We start from the raw sequence: 21080 nt of genomic DNA on the forward strand, positions 1-21080 counted from the left end.
ATCTTCTTCCAACCCTGTATATAATGCCCCTGCGTCGTCTTTTTTGGCCTTGTGGCGGTATTACACGCCAGTGCATGTAGACACGTTTGCATACTTCGTTAGATTGAGACCTTAGTACTTATTGGATGGCTAGAGGCTGCTCGGAGTTGTAACGGTCATTGTAGCCATTGCTTTCGTTCGTCCTGGTATATTCCTGCGACATCCCTCGCACTCGAGGCTCCGTAGCATTGACTGTCTCTATTCTAGTTGTTGCTCCTTAAAAGGAGAGCGATCAAATCGGTATCCAAGGCTCTAAGAGAAGACATGCTCGTGGTTGTTTTAGGTTAGTTGGTTGCTGTTCCCTGTATCTGGTTTGTTATGCATAGAGGGAGCATTTTATTACTTACCTGGCTGTTATTTGTACACATCTCCTGGTTCTCGACGTAGAAGTGGAAGACTTTTAGTATTTGGTTTGCCGGCATTGTTTACGTCCTTCGCTTCGCTGACAGGTGTTTGGCAATGTTGCCATATGCCGCAGTTTCTTGGACCGTCGCGTGTATATTTTCTTCAATTTCTCTTGGGTATTCGGTCTCTCGAAAACAATTAATGTGATTCTTCTAAATATTTATTAACGTTTCGATCGTAATTTCGATCTTTTGCAAAATATTTTTATTTTGTATAGGTGACATATATAACAATTATTGACATTTAACGTTGTGTTAATATATTGAAAAAAAAAGTCAGCGAATATTTTATACAGATTGGAATGAGATGCAAAACAGGTACGGATGTTTTTTATTATATTGGATAATTTAATTTTGTTAGTTTAAAATTTAAAAAAGTTAAATTGAATTGAATGTTTTTAATAACATTTTCTTCTAGATACTCCATAACAAGTTGTGCTACTATGCTTGAAATTGACATACCCATGGCACAACCTTCGACTTGTTTATAGAACATGTTTTTATATTGAAAAAATGTGGATTTTAGTGTAAAATCTAAAGCCATTAAAAATTCATTGAGAGGAATATCTGTGTGTAATTTAATTTTATCCCATTGTGTTTTAATTTGTCACGGTTCCGTTTTATTATTACCCTTTATTGGCGTATTTAAGATATTAATTTATTAAAGATTATTACTGCCGTATTATTTGGGCGAGAGTCCTTAGTCAACGTGGCTAACGCCGATTACTGGCTTAGCGCGGCTTCTGTGGGTTGGTAAAATACTGGTTGCATAGCTCACGAAAATTACAAATTCGGATTTGATTTCTGATGGGTTTCATTTTTTAACGTTATACAAAGCTGCTTTACAGCGAAGCAGTAGATTTTTCTATCGAAGTCCGTAGTAGTTCGGTTCCGGCTTTCTGAAGTATTGGTTTGGAAGTGTTAGGTTGGTATTGTGCCTAGGGTTATTTTGTTTTGCTAGTTTTGGGACTCCTTTTTTCCTCGATTTTTGATGGCGGCAGGAGCCTGGTGAAGGTCATTGGAATTATGGTTGGAAATTTCCCGAGTTTGGGGATCGAGCCTTCCGCCGCGACTGCGACTGCGACTTGTTGCTTGGATGACCCTAACGGAGACTATATTAGCGATGGAAGTGACGATGGCAGAGATGAAGTTCCCAAGTACACATCGTCGCCAGAGGAAACTCTATATGCCTCATGCATATGAGGCATCGGAGGCCTTAGCCAGAGTGGGCTGCTCGCATAGGCATATAGGGTCAGAGCCCCGGTTGGGGATCGCCCCGTGTGTGAGGCGGGGAGCTCTCGAAGCCTGGGCGAGAGACCGGGCCGCGGGGGGCTGGAGAGTTGCTCCGGGAATGGGGCAGGCGAGGCTTATGATGGATGGGCCCGCCCTTCCTCGGACCAGGGAGCTGCTTAGACTGACCAGAAGAGAGTGTAGAGCACTAACAGGGGCGTACACAGGACATTGCTGGCTTAGAAGGCATCTTTGCTTGCTTGCTTGAGTGCCCTGCCTTGACATGGGCAAGATTGGGAGTTTTCGGAACGGCCCTGATCGATCCGGACTCAGTGCACGGTATTGGGCTAAAGGAGTTGCTGACCTTCTATAGGAGGGGCGGCATTCTGGACTCCCTCTAGAGCGGCCTGGGGGCACAATGGGCCCGTCTGGTGGCCTAAGTTCTTGGACGCCCCCCTTTAATACCAATACCAATACCAATAATGCCTCATGCATATTTCTCATTTTGTCTGAAATCATAAAATTTAGATCTTTAAGTCGACTTTCGAAATCGGCGTAGATTACAAATGGCGAAGTTTCTTTGTCGTCGGTACCGGATCAAAATCATTAATTTTTGTATAATGCTTATTTTAAAATAATATTAAATTGACATTTTTTTCACGTTTGTCTTTAGTTAAATCCGGTAACACTGAATAAAAACATTTAATGTGGTTTTGAATTTACTCTAAAACCTACACATGTAGGCAAATTCCGTTGCATTTATCAAATATATGAATTTGGTTTAGATTCACCGCCGTTGGACAGTTGTCATTTCATGATACGTTCTTAAAAAAGGACATGAAGTCGGTAAGTATTGTTGGCCACGTTCTTTTGCAGGAAAAAAAGACCACAGATTCGTTTAAATTCGTTCCTAAGTCGATTTTCGGTAGAAACATATTTCACTTCGGTCACGTCTTGGCCGTCGTTTTTTCTTTTTATGAATTCACCGCAGTCGCTTAAAATTTGTTCGTCTTTTTGTTTCAAAGTTATTATTACACCCGTTAAAGCTCTTCTCTGGAAACAAAACCCGATCTGCTCCCGCAAAACCCTTTGTTTTATACATATTTGCGGGACTGTTGTTTTGCAAACCCAATCGAAAATGGCGATGATGCAAAATCATTTTTTTAATAGGGAATTGCTGTCTGCAATTTTCTTTGTATCATCTTGCCTCTCGATCTCAGGGTAAGACACTGCCCAGGCTAGTTCACTAACAAAAAAGAAAAATTAATAAGGTAAAAAAAATTTACTAAATAGAAGCCCAAGTTGGAAGAGGGTAAAGGGCACCTCGGTCAGTCCCAGAAGGTGGTAGGTAGGCGCCACGTGATTCAAAAAGCTAAACTTAACAACCCGAAGTTCCACCCGTGAAGGAAATAAACAAGTGAATCGCAAACAATAATTTATTCCCTCGAACCTGGTGGTAGGTGTAAGTGTCAAATCTCACTTTCAAGTTTTGGCGGTGCAAAACAAGGCTGCAAGAACAGGCCACTGAAGTTACAAAAACCTTAAGCTGTTCCGAACATTACACAGCTGTCTGTTACTGTTCCGGGAACCAAGCCAAGGTGGAATGTTGACTCAGTACTCGCACTCAACACCCGCACGTGGGCAGTCCCAGCCTCCTACTCGATAGGGGAAACTCCACAACTAAATATGTGTAAGAAACTCAATGTTTCCTAGACTTCCTTTTAGAAGCCGCGTGTGGAATAATAGTATACAAGTTCATCGAAATAAATTCTTAATTTAAAATTTGATCACAAACAAAACAAAACTACGGATAAACCCTCGAATTATAAAATAAACGGCCTACCTTATGTGCACTCTAGTGTAAGACCCCCGAGACCTCTCGGATTTTCTTTCTCCACACCATGTCCATTGCAGCAATGTAGTGGGGGTTACCAATCGCAAACACGCGAAAACTATGCGCGGTAATTCGGCCAAACAAAACCCGAGGGCTCATATTATCGCGGTGAAATGACACGCGTTTTTTACCATAAAGTATATAAAAAATTAAATTAAAATAAAAATTGATAAATGTATTCGATTAACCCCGAATCATAAAGAAATCAATATATAGAAAACCCAGGTAATGAATTAATATTTAGTGTCAATATACAAAATAAATAACCAAAACTGAACATACCGCCCATATGTAAGAAACTCAATGTTTCCTAGACTTCCTTTTAGAAGCCGCGTGTGGAATAATAGTATACAAGTTCATCGAAATAAATTCTTAATTTAAAATTTGATCACAAACAAAACAAAACTACGGATAAACCCTCGAATTATAAAATAAACGGCCTACCTTATGTGCACTCTAGTGTAAGACCCCCGAGACCTCTCGGATTTTCTTTCTCCACACCATGTCCATTGCAGCAATGTAGTGGGGGTTACCAATCGCAAACACGCGAAAACTATGCGCGGTAATTCGGCCAAACAAAACCCGAGGGCTCATATTATCGCGGTGAAATGACACGCGTTTTTTACCATAAAGTATATAAAAAATTAAATTAAAATAAAAATTGATAAATGTATTCCATTAACCTCGAATCATAAAGAAATCAATATATAGAAAACCCAGGTAATGAATTAATATTTAGTGTCAATATACAAAATAAATAACCAAAACTGAACATACCGCCCACCAAATACAACGGTATTTCAAAAAACAACAAAAAAAAGAAAATAAACAAAATATGCTAATATTAAAGTTTATCAATTGTGATTAATGCCAGCTTCGTGTAACCCACCAAAGTGAGGCGCTGAAGGAGGGAAAAATTGCCACTCGATTAATTCCTCAGCGGCTGCTTTAGCCATGCAATCTGCTAAGTATCGAGCTGCACCAACGTAGTTGGTACCGTTATCACTGTGCAGTTTGGAGCATCTACCACGTCGACTGATGAAGCGACGCAATGACGCAAGAAAGGCAGAAGTGGATAGGTCTGATACCAGTTCCAAATGCAGGCACTTTGTAGAACAACACACAAAGAGAGATAGATAAGCCTTTTGAGTACGGCAACCTCTATGTCTTGACATCAGTATCTGAAAAGGGCCACCGAAATCCAAAGAAGTACATTGAAAGGGCTTGGCTTGGGTAATGCGGAAACTAGGCAAATCGCCCATTTTTGGTTCTATTACCTGAGGATGTGTTCGAAAGCAGCGGAAGCACTTATGGACAAAATTAAATTAAAATAAAAATTGATAAATGTATTCGATTAACCCCGAATCATAAAGAAATCAATATATAGAAAACCCAGGTAATGAATTAATATTTAGTGTCAATATACAAAATAAATAACCAAAACTGAACAATATGTAAAAACATTATTTGCCTAACAGGCCTGTAATAAAACAAGTTCGTATCTCATAGGGCGAAGCAGCTTTGTATTTCAAAATGAAGCCGCTTGTCCTACAGGGACGCATTGTATCATGTATAAAGTGTCTTTCACGTCTCGCAGAACTTAAAGTCACAGCAAACTTTGTTAAATATCAAAATTTGTACAAATAATGGCGTTGTCGAATGATATTTTTTCAAATATCTCGCGCGCCCTGTAGAATTGACGAAATCTCAAATCAAATTAAGGGATCTTCAGAAGTTTTTCATTTATCCCCAATAATTTATCCAAAAAAACGGAAATTTTTAGGTTATTTTAGATTTTTTGTCCATAAACGACACACCCGGCACATAATTTAAACAATGTTCGATATAGAGGTAATAGCCCTGGAAGATGCAGTACGTAGTAATAGTAAATGACGTCATCGCGTTTAGATTGACAGCGTGAAATAGTGACTTTCATTTGGATGTTTTCAAATATCTCGAACAGTGTATGTGATAGACGAAAACTGTAAATACAAAAGTTGTAGCTGTCGATGTGACCTGTAACACTGTTTAAACCAATTGACCATATTTTTGACGAATTTTGTTTTATATCTAATAATTTAATGACGAAAAGAATTTTTGTCTATAATTAAAAAACACTGTACATAATCAAAAAATGTTTGAAATTAAAGTTATAGTACCGAATCTTCCGCGTCTCTTATTAAAATAATTTGGCCGATCAAGTTAATAGTTTTTTCTAGAAGAAAAAACCAGCCTTTTAGTTATGGTCAATTGTCCATATAAGGGGAACCTAATTTTCAGTTTTTTGCAATTTGCCGGCGCACCCTATCCATTTTTAATAAATCATCAAGAATAAATAATTTTCACCACCTCATACGTCTTCTGGGTCAAGAATTTTTTCGATCATCTATACTGTTTTTAATCTTTTAAAAATATTTACCGACCCCCTAGCCCCCGCCCCCACCAAATTTCACTAAGTCGCATTAGGGTACTAAACTCTATATGGGGGCCAATATTGAAATAGCTGCAAATCTCGGACACTTATCGTGTTTCATAGCGATGTACGAAAAACAGAAGAAAATTGCAAAAAAAAGACAGACGCCAATATCTCGTGGCCGGTTCTGAAGTTATTCGCGTTTTTAGGAAGCGTCCACACAGAACGAATAACAGAGAACGGGCAAACAGACAATAAAAACTTTTTTTCTACGCGTATAGTTCGACCCGTTTTTGACGATTCAGCCAAAGGGAAGAAAAGTCCTTCGTTGAAGCAATGCCTTGATAAGAAGGTGAACTTAATTGAGCTAATTCCGGACATCTTACTCAGGTTCAGACAGTGCCAAATCAGGTTAAAAGCGGACATTTGTAAGGCATGTGTTCATCAAGATGACAGAGACTACCTTCGCTTCTTCAGAGGGCCGCAAAAAAATTTACAGACGATTTGTTTTTGGAGTCAACAATGGTCCTTTTTTGTTAGGGGCTACCATATTTTATATCTCGTTGTCTGGAAAGATGGGAGGGGAGTTGTCCGAAAGGTTTCATGTGAACAATTGTGTTTCGAGTGTGTTGATGTTGGCACCTTAAACAAGTTTATCAGAGAGTCGACTAGTGCCATGGCCGAAGCCCGTTTCGACTTGCGAGTCTGGCAGTTCACGCATCAGCCAGTTAAAACGGACGTCTCATCAGAGGGTTCACTTACTCTTCTGCTAGGATGATTTTGTTATACGAGCAGCGATTTTTTGACTATTTCCAAAGACTGTATGGTAGAGTTGGGCAAGACAGCAGATGAAATTGTCGCCAAGAGATTGATGCTTTCATTGACGCAAAAAATGTTTTAAAAACAGCGATTTCTACACATTTAACTCGTTTTCCTAGAAAATTTAGCGAGGTCTGGACATGTTTTGAAAAAAATGTTTCCGTAAAAATGCTACATCTATAGAAAAAGGAGAATAAGCGCTTGTGGAATGAATAATCTGGTTATAGTCGTCCCTATCTATACGGTCAAAAGTTTGTCATCGAAACGGACCATAACCCACTAGTGTGGTTGACAATGAGAACGATTGAGTATTACATAATATATTAACTAAATAATTGTCAGTTGGGCCGTGGAACCATCTACAATTTGGCTTGGGTTCGATGCTTGACTTAGTGTAAAGTGAATCTCAGTATTATATAGATCGCGATGAGGATGGAACAGAATTTCCAAAGCACCCACGTGCAGAAAATGAAATTGCACTCGTCTATCTCAATATGATCGCCGAAATCTAAAATCAGTGAATTTTCGGGAAATACAACAAACAAATCATCCACATATTGGCATAAAAGTGGGAATTTATAGTTAACTTTATCTACAAACGAAATATAATAATTTATTCATCACAATTTCCGCGATCAATAGGGAGGCGGCACCACCCATCGACAGACCTTAATTTGTTGATAGTAATCGTTGTTAAAGGTGAAAAAAGTGTTACTATATAGGTCCATGTCAATAAAGTGTTTTTTCGGAATATTGCAATTGGGCTCAATCAAATTGAAATGCTCGTCTAAAATTGCCAATACTAACTCTAGGGTGATATTCGTAAAAAGAGACACCACATCAAAAGAAGCAAGCACAAAGCCCTGAGGTATTTGAACACCGTTAACACGTTCAGCAAATTCGAATATGTTTCTAATTCTAAATTTATTCAATTCAGCGAAAGAGGCACTCAAAATCTGACCAACGAAATATGCCAATGGCTATGTAGTTTCTCCGACACAGGACACTATGGGACACAGTGGGCAGTCCTCTTTATGGACTTTCGGTAAGCCATAGTACTTTGGGCATACACGGTTATATGTGATAAGTTTTTTTGAGATGGCTTCTTCAATATACCCTTTTTCTTTCATTTTTTTCACTAATGTATTACATTTATTTTTTGTTGAGGACGTAGAGTCTCTATGGACTGGAATATACGTTGCATTATCTCCAAGGAGTTCCAATGATTTTTGTATATATGATTCTCTAGACATGGCAACCGTGACCCTTGTCAGACTTGGTAATTAGAAGGTTAGAGTTAGTTCAGAAATTCCCTTGTCCGTCTCTCAATGTCATGTGTCGGCGCACGTGTTACTAATAATATAATTACCAATGAGGTTAGTGCCCCTCGAGCGAACCAGGTGTCTATGAAAATATTAATGTCCCATGGTGGAATAGAGAGGCTAAATTTAGGACCTAAGGCTAGAAAACCACAAACGTCGGCAGGTATTATTGTGCTAGAAATGTTGTTAAACCATTTAACATAATTAGCAAAGAACATGGATCTTCGGTCTACCTAAGTCCTTTGGTTATTATTATTATTACCCTTAATTTTATTAAAAATCGAATTGTATTGAATGTTGTGTGTGAATAAAAAATCGTCTAAAATATTAAAAGGAAGGTTCTTTCCAAGTAGAAATTCTGTATGTCGCTTCAAAGTATGTTCTAGTGTCTTGATGTTCGGGTCACAATTTGCGGTAGCCATGTTGTGCGTTTTTTTATTTGCCTTTTGTATTAGAAATTCGAGTTGTCTATGGTTAGTGTTGTTCAGTCGTTGAAATATCCGCCACAGGTGTTGTGTGCCATCTTGTAGGTATCTGGGAGTCACGACGCCAGTGCCATATGTGATTCCAATCCTCCGATAGAATGATCCCATTCTTACTCCTACAAGCAAAGTGTAAATACAGTAACTTGTTGTACAAAATGACTACGGGATCATACAATATTGACTAAAATAGAGGGAGCAATAAAAGATGTAAATGCTCATTGGATAGTGGCTTTTTATTGTTAAGTCAAGCTTTCGCCCAAGTATTTAGGCTAAATGTTCGCTTGAGCTTAACTCATTGTTCCGTGTTGGTGCGTCTACCACAAATATTAGCGATGAAGAATTCGACTCTTCTTCTGATAATTCAGATGTCGTCCCCAAGAATTCTACTCTAATAGATTCGTCATTTGCATCTGGTCGTTCTCAGCCTGTATACAAATGGAATGTCAAATTTTCTGGTGACCCCAAGAGTATGTCAGTAACACAATTTTTAGAGCGTGTAGAAGACCTACTTTGGTATAGGTCTGATATTAAAAGGTGTCAAAATTGGAGAGAACTTCGTCAACTTCTTATTTCGCATTATTTACCACCAGATTATAAGTCTCGTTTATTTGAGGAAATTTTATCGCGTACACAAGGTCCCAACGAAACAATTGTGGATTATCTCGCTTGCATGAGTACTATGTTTAGCCGTTATGGCAATGTTCCAGAAGAAACACAGATTGATATCATTTTAAGGAATTTGGCTCCATTCTACTTTATGCAACTCCCAATTGTAAGCTCTCTTAATGAACTTGAGGCTGAATGTCTAAAACTTGAGGTTAAGAAGTTTCGTGGGGATCACTATAGACCTCCCACTCGTAGGTTAAACCAAAGTTATGTGGAACCCGAACTTGCATATTTGTTAGCATCCACTCATGAATTGTCTTTAAATATATCCGAGGTACATGTTGTTCAAGCTGCTTCTTCCTCAATGGTTTGCTTTAACTGCAATCAACCTGAAGTTCTGAGCTAGTAACCTGAGATAAATATATATATATATATATATATATATATATATATATATATATATATATATATATATATATATATATATTCTCACGTATTGATTCACGGATGGAAAAATGTGATGACACTATATTCCGGGATATCATCCGTTCGCTCGTTGAACTCCGACTGGAATCCTGCATCCGACTGGAATCCTGCAAATCTTGCATCCGACTGGAATCCTGCAGACGTTTCGCCAAAATCTCACTTGGCATCTTCAATGCTCGCGCTCCGAAAACACTTCGAACACTCAGGATTCCAGTCGGATGCAAGATTTGCAGGATTCCAGTCGGATGCAGGATTCCAGTCGGAGTTCAACGAGCGAACGGATGATATCCCGGAATATAGTGTCATCACATTTTTCCATCCGTGAATCAATACGTGAGAATATCATACACCTTTACGGGAAGGAGATCTTTACAGCCAGTGTTCGAAGTGTTTTCGGAGCGCGAGCATTGAAGATGCCAAGTGAGATTTTGGCGAAACGTCTGCAGGATTCCAGTCGGATGCAAGATTTGCAGGATTCCAGTCGGATGCAGGATTCCAGTCGGAGTTCAACGAGCGAACGGATGATATCCCGGAATATAGTGTCATCATATATATATATATATATATATATATATATATATATATATATATATATATATATATATATATATATATATATATATATATATATATATATATATATATATATATATATATATATATATATAAACAGTCGATGTATGCAACTTTTAATAATGGCGCCGAAAACACGCAGCCAATCGAAACCGAGTAATCAAAACCGGCGCCTGGTTCATTTCAAGAGTGCTACTCACCGCCCCCGCTGCGCTAGGGCAGCCCGCCACCCGAACGGGGTAAGTAACCCCGTCGATTCCGTAAAATCGCCACAGAATTACGAAAATTTACTGTTTTTTTTTTTTTTATTTGAACAAGCTTAAGAACTTGTTCTCTTCTGCAAGTCCGGCAAAGACCGAGGCGGCCTCGTACGATCCGCGCAGAATCGCTCAACCTTCGCCTTCGGTTAACGTACCGTCCTACGTCACCAACGTTCCGATTAGTAGGTCTGTAAGCGCGGATGACATCCAGGAAAAAGTGTATAACGTGGTATCCGCGGCCATCGAATACGGATTTGCGAACGACATTCTGGAAAGGAACGGAGATTGGTTCGTTTTCAAAAACAATGGCCGTTTGCAGTAGGTGGGTTTCGAACCTACGCTGCCATAGAGAATCTGATTTCTAGTCAGACGCCTTAACCGACAGACCAGGAGTAGTTATTATACGTGACTTCACCATCCCCCGTCCCCCGGGGAAGATTTTGTGATTGCAAATTTACAGATTCCCAAGCAACCGAAAAAAAAAATAGTTTGACCATTCTACGAGAGATGTCGCCGCCCATTAAGAGCTCAGGTTTCGATCGCCAGATGTCACCCTTAATGGGGGGTAGGGGGTAGTTTTTGCGTTAGTGCCTTTTTGTTTTGATGTATTTTTGCGCGAGGTGAAAAAAGCGACCGGTGTGTCGCGCGCGGTCGGGGGATTCGAACCTCGAACCCGTTTCGCGCGCTACGTTAGTCGAGCTTAGCCGACGACGATTTCGCGGCGGCGGCGACGATAAGAGAATTCAACTAATAAAAGGTCATCGAGGTCGCTTAAAATATAATAATTTATTGACAACATTTTTTTTTTGCGGATTAAATAAAATGCAACAGGGAAAAAGACGTTTAATGACACTAATATCGAACAAATTGTTTTATTAATCATATACAAAACCCCATCAGGATAGACACATATTAATAAATATATTCGAACGATATGCATATATAAATAGCATATATGGACATAAATAGATACATAAATTAAACACAAATATAAACTACAATCATCTAAAGGAATCGTAACATATTAGTTTGCCAAAAGAAATATCTGCTTGGTATGTGGTCGATCAGTCAGTGATTTTCCCGCTGTCCTTTGAACCAACTAACTAACTAAGCCGGGTATAAGATGTCGTTTGTCATCCGCGTCTTAGAAAGATAACATATTACTCTTTCAGTGCCATCGAAATCTTGGGTCAATACACCACCTTTATCAAAAGCGCTAGCATCACACTGCAAAGTAAACGGTAGGGAAAATCCGGGCAAGTAAGAATAGGGCTAGAAACCAAGTATTGCTTTAGACTGTCAAAGGATTTTTGGCACTCGTCAGACCAAACAAAGGAGCGAACTGAAATTTGGAACAAAGCGAGGATACTAGCTACACATTCCTATGAAACTGCGAATCTGAGTAACACTAGTCGGAGCAGGTATATTAAGTATTGCACTTACTTTTTCGGGATCTACGTGGAGTCCATTACGACCTACAATATAAGCTAAATATTTAAGATGCGGTCTACAAAACTGACATTTCTCGCGAGACTGTAAGACCAGATTCTAGAAGACTATCAAAAACCTTACCAATAATACTCAAATGCGACTCAAAATCTGAAGATATAATAATTATATCATCCAAATAGACGAAAACATTGGGTTGAAGGTCAACTCCTAACACTTTTTCCATCAACCTTCGGAAGATTGCCGGGGCAATAGTTAGTCCGAATGGTATTCTTTTAAAATAAAAAAGTTCACGACCGGGGACCGTGAAAGCGAAATATTCTCGACTGCTTTCCTTAATTGGTACTTGCCAAAAAGCAGATTTAAGATCAAGGGAACTTTAGTACTTTGCACCACGGAGGCTATCAAGTATGGAGGGCGACATAAGGAATAGGATATGCATCCTTTTTTGTAACGGCGTTCAAACGCCTGAAGTTAACACAAAACCGGTGAGTTCCATCTTTTTTCGGAACCATTAATATCGGGGAAGACCAAGCGCTTTTCGATGGTTCGATAACATCAGCTTCTAGCATTTTTGTCAGTTCTTCGATTATTAGCTTTTGTTTAACTGGGGAGACAGGATTTTTAACGCTGTTTAATAGGCGAACCTTCAGCAATAATCTAGTGCTCAACCACATTAGTAAGACCTAAAGTCCCATCTTGGAAAAATTCTCGTCAAGCAAGATGTTAAGAGAATTACGTTGTTCTACAGACAGATCTACTACGTCACTGACAATATTCATTTGACAAACAGAAGGCTCATTTGAGAAATGCCACTCAATACGGCGCAAGTCAGGGACGATACCCATTTTCGTCCAGAAATCAACATCTAAGATCAAAGGACGGGGAAGGCTTGGCACAACCAAAACGTCGACAACGCAAAGTCTATCTAGCATGTACATCGGCACTGGCACTCGACCTAAACTCTTACAAGACTGTCCATTGGCAACAGGAACGGAGACAGGTGGTGAAGTAATTTTGAGTCCTAGCTCCTGAAGAAATTCCTAACCATACTGACCAACAACGGTAACGTTAGCACCGGAATCAAGCATTCCTAAAATAGTTTTCCCTAATATGGTGATTTCAAGATAAGGCCGTTGATCTTTATCAGCATGAGGTATGACATAATCCAGTAATGCTCTATGAGCAAAAACATGAGTGGTCGAACAATGCAAAGAGCTGGAGGTACTATTATAACCGATTAGTTCATCCTGTGATCGTTTCCCGCACGAGGTGAACATTCCGGGCACGTGCGAACGGTGACATTTTGTCTTTTACAGCGAAAACAATGCTGGTTGATAGGAGCAGAACTGTCACGAAACGAATGACCAGGTTTATTTGCAGTTAAAGCAAACCATTGAGGAAGAAGTAGCTTGAACAACATGTACCTCGGATATATTTAAAGACAATTCATGAGTGGATGCTAACAAATATGCAAGTTCGGGTTCCACATAACTTTGGTTTAACCTACGAGTGGGAGGTCTATAGTGATCCGCACGAAACTTCTTAACCTCAAGTTTTAGACATTCAGCCTCAAGTTCATTAAGAGAGCTTACAATTGGGAGTTGCATAAAGTAGAATGGAGCCAAAATCCTTAAAATGATATCAATCTGTATTTCTTCTGGAACATTGCCATAACGGCTAAACATAGTACTCATGCAAGCGAGATAATCCACAATTGTTTCGTTGGGACCTTGTGTACACGATAAAATTTCCTCAAATAAACGAGACTTATAATCTGGTGGTAAATAATGCGAAATAAGAAGTTGACGAAGTTTTCTCCAATTTTGACACCTTTTAATATCAGACCTATACCAAAGTAGGTCTTCTACACGCTCTAAAAATTGTGTTACTGACATACTCTTGGGGTCACCAGAAAATTTGACATTCCATTTGTATACAGGCTGAGAACGACCAGATGCAAATGACGAATCTATTAGAGTAGAATTCTTGGGGACGACATCTGAATTATCAGAAGAAGAGTCGAATTCATCATCGCTAATATTTGTGGTAGACGCACCAACACGGAACAATGAGTTAAGCTCAAGCGAACGTTTAGCCTAAATACTTGGGCGAAAGCTTGACTTAACAATAAAAAGCCACTATCCAATGAGCATTTACATCTTTTATTGCTCCCTCTATTTTAGTCAATATTGTATGGTCCCGTAGTCATTTTGTACAACAAGTTACTGTATTTACACTTTGCTTGTAGGAGTAAGAATGGGATCATTCTATCGGAGGATTGGAATCACATATGGCACTGGCGTCGTGACTCCCAGATACCTACAAGATGGCACACAACACCTGTGGCGGATATTTCAACGACTGAACAACAATAACCATAGACAACTCGAATTTCTAATACAAAAGGTAAATAAAAAAACGCACAACATGGCTACCGCAAATTGTGACCCGAACATCAAGACACTAGAACATACTTTGAAGCGACATACAGAATTTCTACTTGGAAAGAACCTTCCTTTTAATATTTTAGACGATTTTTTATTCACACACAACATTCAATACAATTCGATTTTTAATAAAATTAAGGGTAATAATAATAATAATCAAAGGACTTAGGTAGACCGAAGATCCATGTTCTTTGCTAATTATGTTAAATGGTTTAACAACATTTCTAGCACAATAATACCTGCCGACGTTTGTGGTTTTCTAGCCTTAGGTCCTAAATTTAGCCTCTCTATTCCACCAAGGGACATTAATATTTTCATAGACACCTGGTTCGCTCGAGGGGCACAAACCTCATTGGTAATTATATTAATAGTAACACGTGCGCCGACACATGACATTGAGAGACGGACAAGGGAATTTCTGAGCTAACTCTAACCTACTAATTACCAAGTCTGACAAGGGTCACGGTTGCCATGTCTAGAGAATCATATATACAAAAATCATTGGAACTTGGAGATAATGCAACGTATATTCCAGTCCATAGAGACCCTACGTCCTCAACAAAAAATAAATGTAATACATTAGTGAAAAATATGAAAGAAAAAGGATATATTTAAGAAGCCATCTCAAAAAAACTTATCACATATAACCGTGTATGCCCAAAGTACTATGGCTTACCGAAAGTCCATAAAGAGGACTGCCCACTGTGTCCCATAGTGTCCTGTGTCGGAGAAACTACACAGCCATTGGCATATTTCGTTGGTCAGATTTTGAGTGCCTCTTTCGCTGAATTGAATAAATTTAGAATTAGAAACACATTCGAATTTGCTGAACGTGTTAACGGTGTTCAAATACCTCAGGGCTTTGTGCTTGCTTCTTTTGATGTGGTGTCTCTTTTTACGAATATCATCCTAGAGTTAGTATTGGCAATTTTAGACGAGCATTTCAATTTGATTGAGCCCAATTGCAATATTCCGAAAAAACACTTTATTGACATGGAAGTAGTTTTTAAGTACAGTATAGTCTTCCCCCACTCCTCTCCCTTTTGTGGGCGTGTCCTCCTTACCCACGACTCTCTAGCTCCTCCGCCTTTACCCATAATCCCTTGAAACTGGCTCCCATTGGATAAGCAAGCACCAATGGGGTTTAATCAATCTCCCCACCTCTAGTTTGCGATGGCGGCGAAGCCAATCAGAGCCCAGATATTTTCCCACCCCTAAGAAAAGCAATGGCGTCAATGAGACTTATTCATATTGTTCGCGTGACCATCAGTACCCTCTAGCGGTTCGAATGTAAACTAGTGTCCCCTCTTGGAATAAGATTTTCTTTAATAAGGTAACCCCACCTAGTGAATATTGACCAAAACATTTATTTTAAAAACATATAATTCTGCGAATGTGTACCCTCGCGGGTACAAACTGTACTTTTATTGCGCACAAAGGACAGGGGAAATAAAGACGAAAAGTGTTGGATTTCTTTTCTCGGAAGTGGAAGCTTCATTAATAAAGTAGGATATTAGAAACCATATACCTTTTTAATTTACTAAGCCATCTACCGTGCGTTAACTTCATACATATTTCCGCATGCTTCTGTTTTAAGGTAAGGTGAAATATTTGACTATTTATCTGGGAAAAGTTCATATGTCGAAAATATTATGTGTATGTGGCCGTGGTAGGCTTTCTTTGCTATTATAATTTTATTTTTATTATTTAATATTTACAAAATTAATTTATCTATCTTATTGACGATTTTGATTTTCTTTGCTATTTTTATTATTTGTTTTTATTATTTAATATTTTCAAAATTATTTTATCTATCTTATTGATGATTTTAAGATATCGCAGTCAACTTTACTATTTCATCAATTTCTTTTATTTATTGCTGATCTTTGAGGATAGTGTACATACTTTTTTTCGTAACTTATCTGTATCTACCCTTTAATTTCCTATCAAGCCATAAAGCAAACTCGAAAGGCATCTTAACTAAAAAGTCATATACTTTAAAGCTGCTGCGACTACTACATGAAAGTGTGTTTCTATGCAATCTCAACAATAATGAAATCTGGACGCTTATATTAAATACTGTAATACTCTTCTCTGCTAACGCTCTAGGAGACGCTATTTGAACCCTGTTCAAAGAAAAACTTCTACAGCGCAAATAACCTCTCTGAACCACACTTAAGCGCATCACTCTTTCACTGTCTTGCAGCCTTCAGATTAATATTCCGTACTAACTACGTATGCCATACACGAAAGGTTCTCTTTTCTAATTTTTTTCTATGCGCTACATTAACGAACAGGATCTAAACTTTTCTGTCTGTGTATTTTGTTAGCCACCTTAAAAAAATTTAAAAAAAAAGGTATGCGAACCTAGAGGATATTTTCCATATTTTTCACAAATGGTGACAACAATTAATGCAAGTATTATTTTTTATAATAATCCATCTTTCGCTATGACACGAAAACATCGACTTTTTAATTCTAACTTTTCTCATAGAGCTTCCCTTTAGTCTCTATCTGTTCTTTAACTAAATCCCCACCTTTTTGAAAAACCAACCTCTAAAAATAGTTAATTTTCTCTAATATAAATTTGTACATTTTCCGCAATATGTGTGAATATTTTTGCTAGAGCATTTAGTTACTCAGTACATGTCCTAATCAATATTTTAAAAATATAATTCTAATGATACGTGTTTACGATTTGAAGATAACGAAACATTCCCCAGTTTCATAAATGAGAGCTCACTGCCAAACTACCAAACATCACAGTACAAACTACCGTACTATGCCCCCCTGGACAAAATCAGGTCAGTCAGCGTCATTAATTCTACCTGCGTTAACGAATAGCGTATTGTTAATTAAGGTTTAATACGCAGAAAATTTAAGTAACAAATAATTGCAATGAAACTCACTAACATCATAAATTATTAAAAAAAAAATTAGAACAGTTGGAATTTACTGGAGTAACCAATTTGGCACTAAGAATGGAAATTTTCGATACTCTACTAGGTGCCTACAATAAGTTTTACTATTATTTTTAATGCAGAGACACAACGATTTTCTAGTTCTGAATTTGATCCGGGTATATTACCATACTTTACGCCGACTCTAAAAGCCATGCAGTCTAAGCAATCAGAGTTATTGAACGCCCCATTTTGTGTATTATGTTCAAAACAGAGACTCTCTGGGCTTACGACTACAGCTACCAGCTACTAGTTTCAATAATATTAACACAAAAAAAAAGTAGGTGGCATTTCTATAATACGTGCAAAGTTTATGTGAAACTGACTGGAAGACAGAGTAGTGCACCAATATGTTACTAAACATATTTCCATAGAATTCCGTAAGAGCTTACCTCCAAGTTTTCTCATTTAGTCAGTCAAAGCATCAAATGGGAAATTCCAATCCACCTTATGTAGTGGTGGAAATATATCAATCGCCTACGTTACCGCTGGTACACGACTGAAGCTTTCGCGTCTTCTTTACCCCACATGCCGACTTAAAAAGATACTGGTCTAAGTCTCAATATTCCTGTTAAAAAAAAGAGAGGTTCTATATTGCCATAAATATATGTTTTCAAAATTTTACCTGAATGGTTCGTGATTCCTTATATATGCAATGTTGGCAGCAATGTGGCGACGACTACGCTGAAACTTTCCATATCTCGTGTCCCCATGACTGGTCTGTTTCATATATGAAAGCTCACCTCGCACGGGTTTGAACCTCTTTTAAAAAAAAAACGGCAAGACTTGTACTTATCATATCAAAGTAATATGAGGAACTTATATTTTATGCTAAAACTTATTTCATCACCTCCAAAGGGGAGTAGGGGTTTCTAAAGTATGGTAGGTACATCACCTTTTTTTTTTTAATTAAAAAAGTGACATAATTACGCGACGTAACTCGATCCGGATCATTAACGCGTCTCAAGAGGGGGTTTAGAGATGCTGAGGACATTAAATTGATTCACTAATACCAGTACATACTGAAACCCCTTATTTCCAAAATAAAAAATTGTTAACTGTTAACACACAAAAAAAAACTATTTTCTCACAAATTATATTTCTGGGGTCGTTTTCAGAATTTGTCCAACGTAGAATCCCAAGAGGATAGGGCCGCAATTTCAAAAAATGTTCATGTCTCCCCACTATGCATTTGTACACGAAGCAGGGCCGGATTAACAGCAATTATATTCTTGTCAGTCAACATACAGCCGCCGATTGAATTCTCGGATTCTGCTTTACTAGTTGCCATGGTCCGTCAAATATGTTACTTAAAAAATTGTATATTTTTTTAAAAATAATATACCTTTCCTAAAATAATTCCGCCTTTGTCAAGTTGGACAAGGGCACGTCTGTCCGCTTTGAAAAGCGCGGCGTATGTATCTTCCAAAATGATCCAAATCGTTAACCTTTTTTTTGATTTTTTGATTCCTCGTTAAGCAAATCTAAACGGAGCAGGCTCGGATTGTCAGCAAATACACAACTCGCCGATTCAATTCTGAGATGTTGCTTCACGAATTACCATGATCTGTCAAATATTTTAATTAAAAAAAAAAACTATTATTTAGCAACAATATACCTTTTTAAAAATAATTTCGTCTTTTTCAAGTTCTACAGGACACGTGTGTTCGTTTCGAAAGGTTTCGTAGTCTGTAGCTCTGTCGAATTCTCCAAAATTCGTTAAACCTTCAGATATTTTCAAAATTTGTCCAACGCAGACTTCCACTCACGCAGTTTCGAAAACTTTCTGCTCTCTCCGCCATGCATTTGTACACGAAGTAGGGCTGGACTATCAGCAAACAGCACATCCGTCATTTTTCTTCTCGGATTCCGCTTGACCGAAATGGCATTGCATTTGTACACGAAGCAGGGTCGGATTGTCAGCAAACAGCACCCTTTTCTTCTCGGATTCTGCTTGACGAGTTACATCGATCTGTGGAATATTTAGCGTAAAAAAAAATTATCTATTACTTTTACCAAAAATGAAGCACCTTTTTTCTTTAAAATTTGTTCGTCCTTTTCGAGTTTGAAAGGTTTCGTAGCCTATAGCCCTGCCGAAATATCATTGCATTTGTACACGAAGCAGGGTCGGGTTGTCAGCAAACAGCACAAGCGTCACTTTTCTTCTCGGTTTCTGCTTGACGAATTACATCGATCGGTCAAATATTTAATATAAAAAATATCTATTTTACCAAAAATACGTACTCTTCTAAGATAAGTTAGCTCTTTTCGAGTTTAAGAGAACACGTATCGTCAACTGTAGGATATTTTATTATTGTTTTCCAGTGTCTATAAATTAATAAACAACAGAAGCTTCCGAATACAAAAATTTCAACATGAGTTTTTTTTCTTGAAACTTAAAAAGTTCTAACCCCTAAAACCATATTTTTAATACGCTGGCGGACGTATGACAATCCCCAAAAATTACCATATTTAAATTGTTATTATCGATATATTTCTATTCCGAACTTAACTCAATACATGCAAAAAAAAACTAGCGAATGTTATTTATTATCTCCGATGGGTGGATGATTGAGAAACGTTTAAATAAATCTACCTTTCTGTCTCTCTTTTTCTATATATGTAACTCATTCTCTCTATCTGTTACTTTCCACAATCCGAATTTACACTTTGTCCCCAAAAATCTTGTAAAATTTTATCTGCTTAACTTCTTCGCTTTGTTCATATGGCTGAATTTTTTGGGAGATATATTGTGCGTTATTTCTATTAAAATTCTGTTTCCTTTTTACCTACTTCAAAAACGTAAGCGAGCATTTTTGGTTGTTTTATTAAACAAAAATGGATACTAAAAAAGATCCGTATCTCCGACCTCAGCCTCCTTTGATCACTCCCCAATTTTTTTTTTTTAATTAAGTATAGAAACCTCGTCGAACATATACATAATACTAGGTCAAAATGTTACGCGGTTACTCATTAAAGTCGCAATTCCGAAAGCTTCTTACCTATCTTTTTCCAGTCTTTTTTGTTTTATTTATTCGTATATGAAATACACAATGAACACAAAACTTAAACTCGTTGGCGATATTGCATTAAGCAACAAACGTGGATAACAGAAACGAACCCTTAACACAAACGCTTCTTTAAACTTCGACTGACACGTGAAACAACCCGCATTCCTACGAAAGGCAGGTAAACTAAGGAGGTCAAATTTAAGCTACCCTCCAGTGTCGTCGTAGGTTCAGGCATAGTAAATAACGAAAACAACAAAGCGGTAATTTTTAATAATTTAATTTGCATTTTATTTAACTTAAGTTGTTATGTAGAAAATGTGACATTTCTACAATTAATCAATATACTACGAGTACTTTTCCGCTTAATTACTACTTCGAGAAACAAAAGAAAACGTTAGATTCCATTCAAACTTTTTCGGTTTTCATAATATCTCGCGTTTATTTAGAAGCTAATGGCCTGTGGCCATTAACCAGACGTTTCCAAAGGCTGGTTTGATATTATGTATATAAATCTTAACAAACACAAAAAATAGAGTTATATTGCCACCGAAAATCTGAATTTATGTTTAAAAATGTAACTTCACGTATTTAAACTATTGCCTGCATTGGCGCCTATATTTTATAGTTTTTTTTATATCCTATTTTTTGTTTTGCTTGCAAATGTGTGTCCATTTTCGGG

General features: G+C 37.8%; 2 long non-coding RNA genes across 2 annotated transcripts; both read right to left on the reverse strand.

Annotated features, from left to right (window-relative positions):
- Window positions 1–449: 449 nt before the first annotated feature.
- On the reverse strand, window positions 450–18285 carry LOC132697625 (uncharacterized). Its single transcript, XR_009618258.1, has 3 exons — window positions 18016–18285; window positions 17783–17958; window positions 450–569 (listed from the first exon to the last, which is right to left on the reverse strand). It is a non-coding gene; the product is annotated as an uncharacterized LOC132697625 (long non-coding RNA).
- Window positions 18286–18499: 214 nt separating this feature from the next.
- On the reverse strand, window positions 18500–19516 carry LOC132697626 (uncharacterized). The gene is made up of 3 exons (XR_009618259.1): window positions 19421–19516; window positions 19009–19362; window positions 18500–18957 (listed from the first exon to the last, which is right to left on the reverse strand). It is a non-coding gene; the product is annotated as an uncharacterized LOC132697626 (long non-coding RNA).
- Window positions 19517–21080: the final 1564 nt, after the last annotated feature.

This window comes from Cylas formicarius, unplaced genomic scaffold (assembly GCF_029955315.1).
Source record: "Cylas formicarius isolate icCylForm1 unplaced genomic scaffold, icCylForm1.1 PGA_scaffold_26__1_contigs__length_5699629, whole genome shotgun sequence".
Classification (NCBI taxonomy): domain Eukaryota; kingdom Metazoa; phylum Arthropoda; class Insecta; order Coleoptera; family Brentidae; genus Cylas; species Cylas formicarius.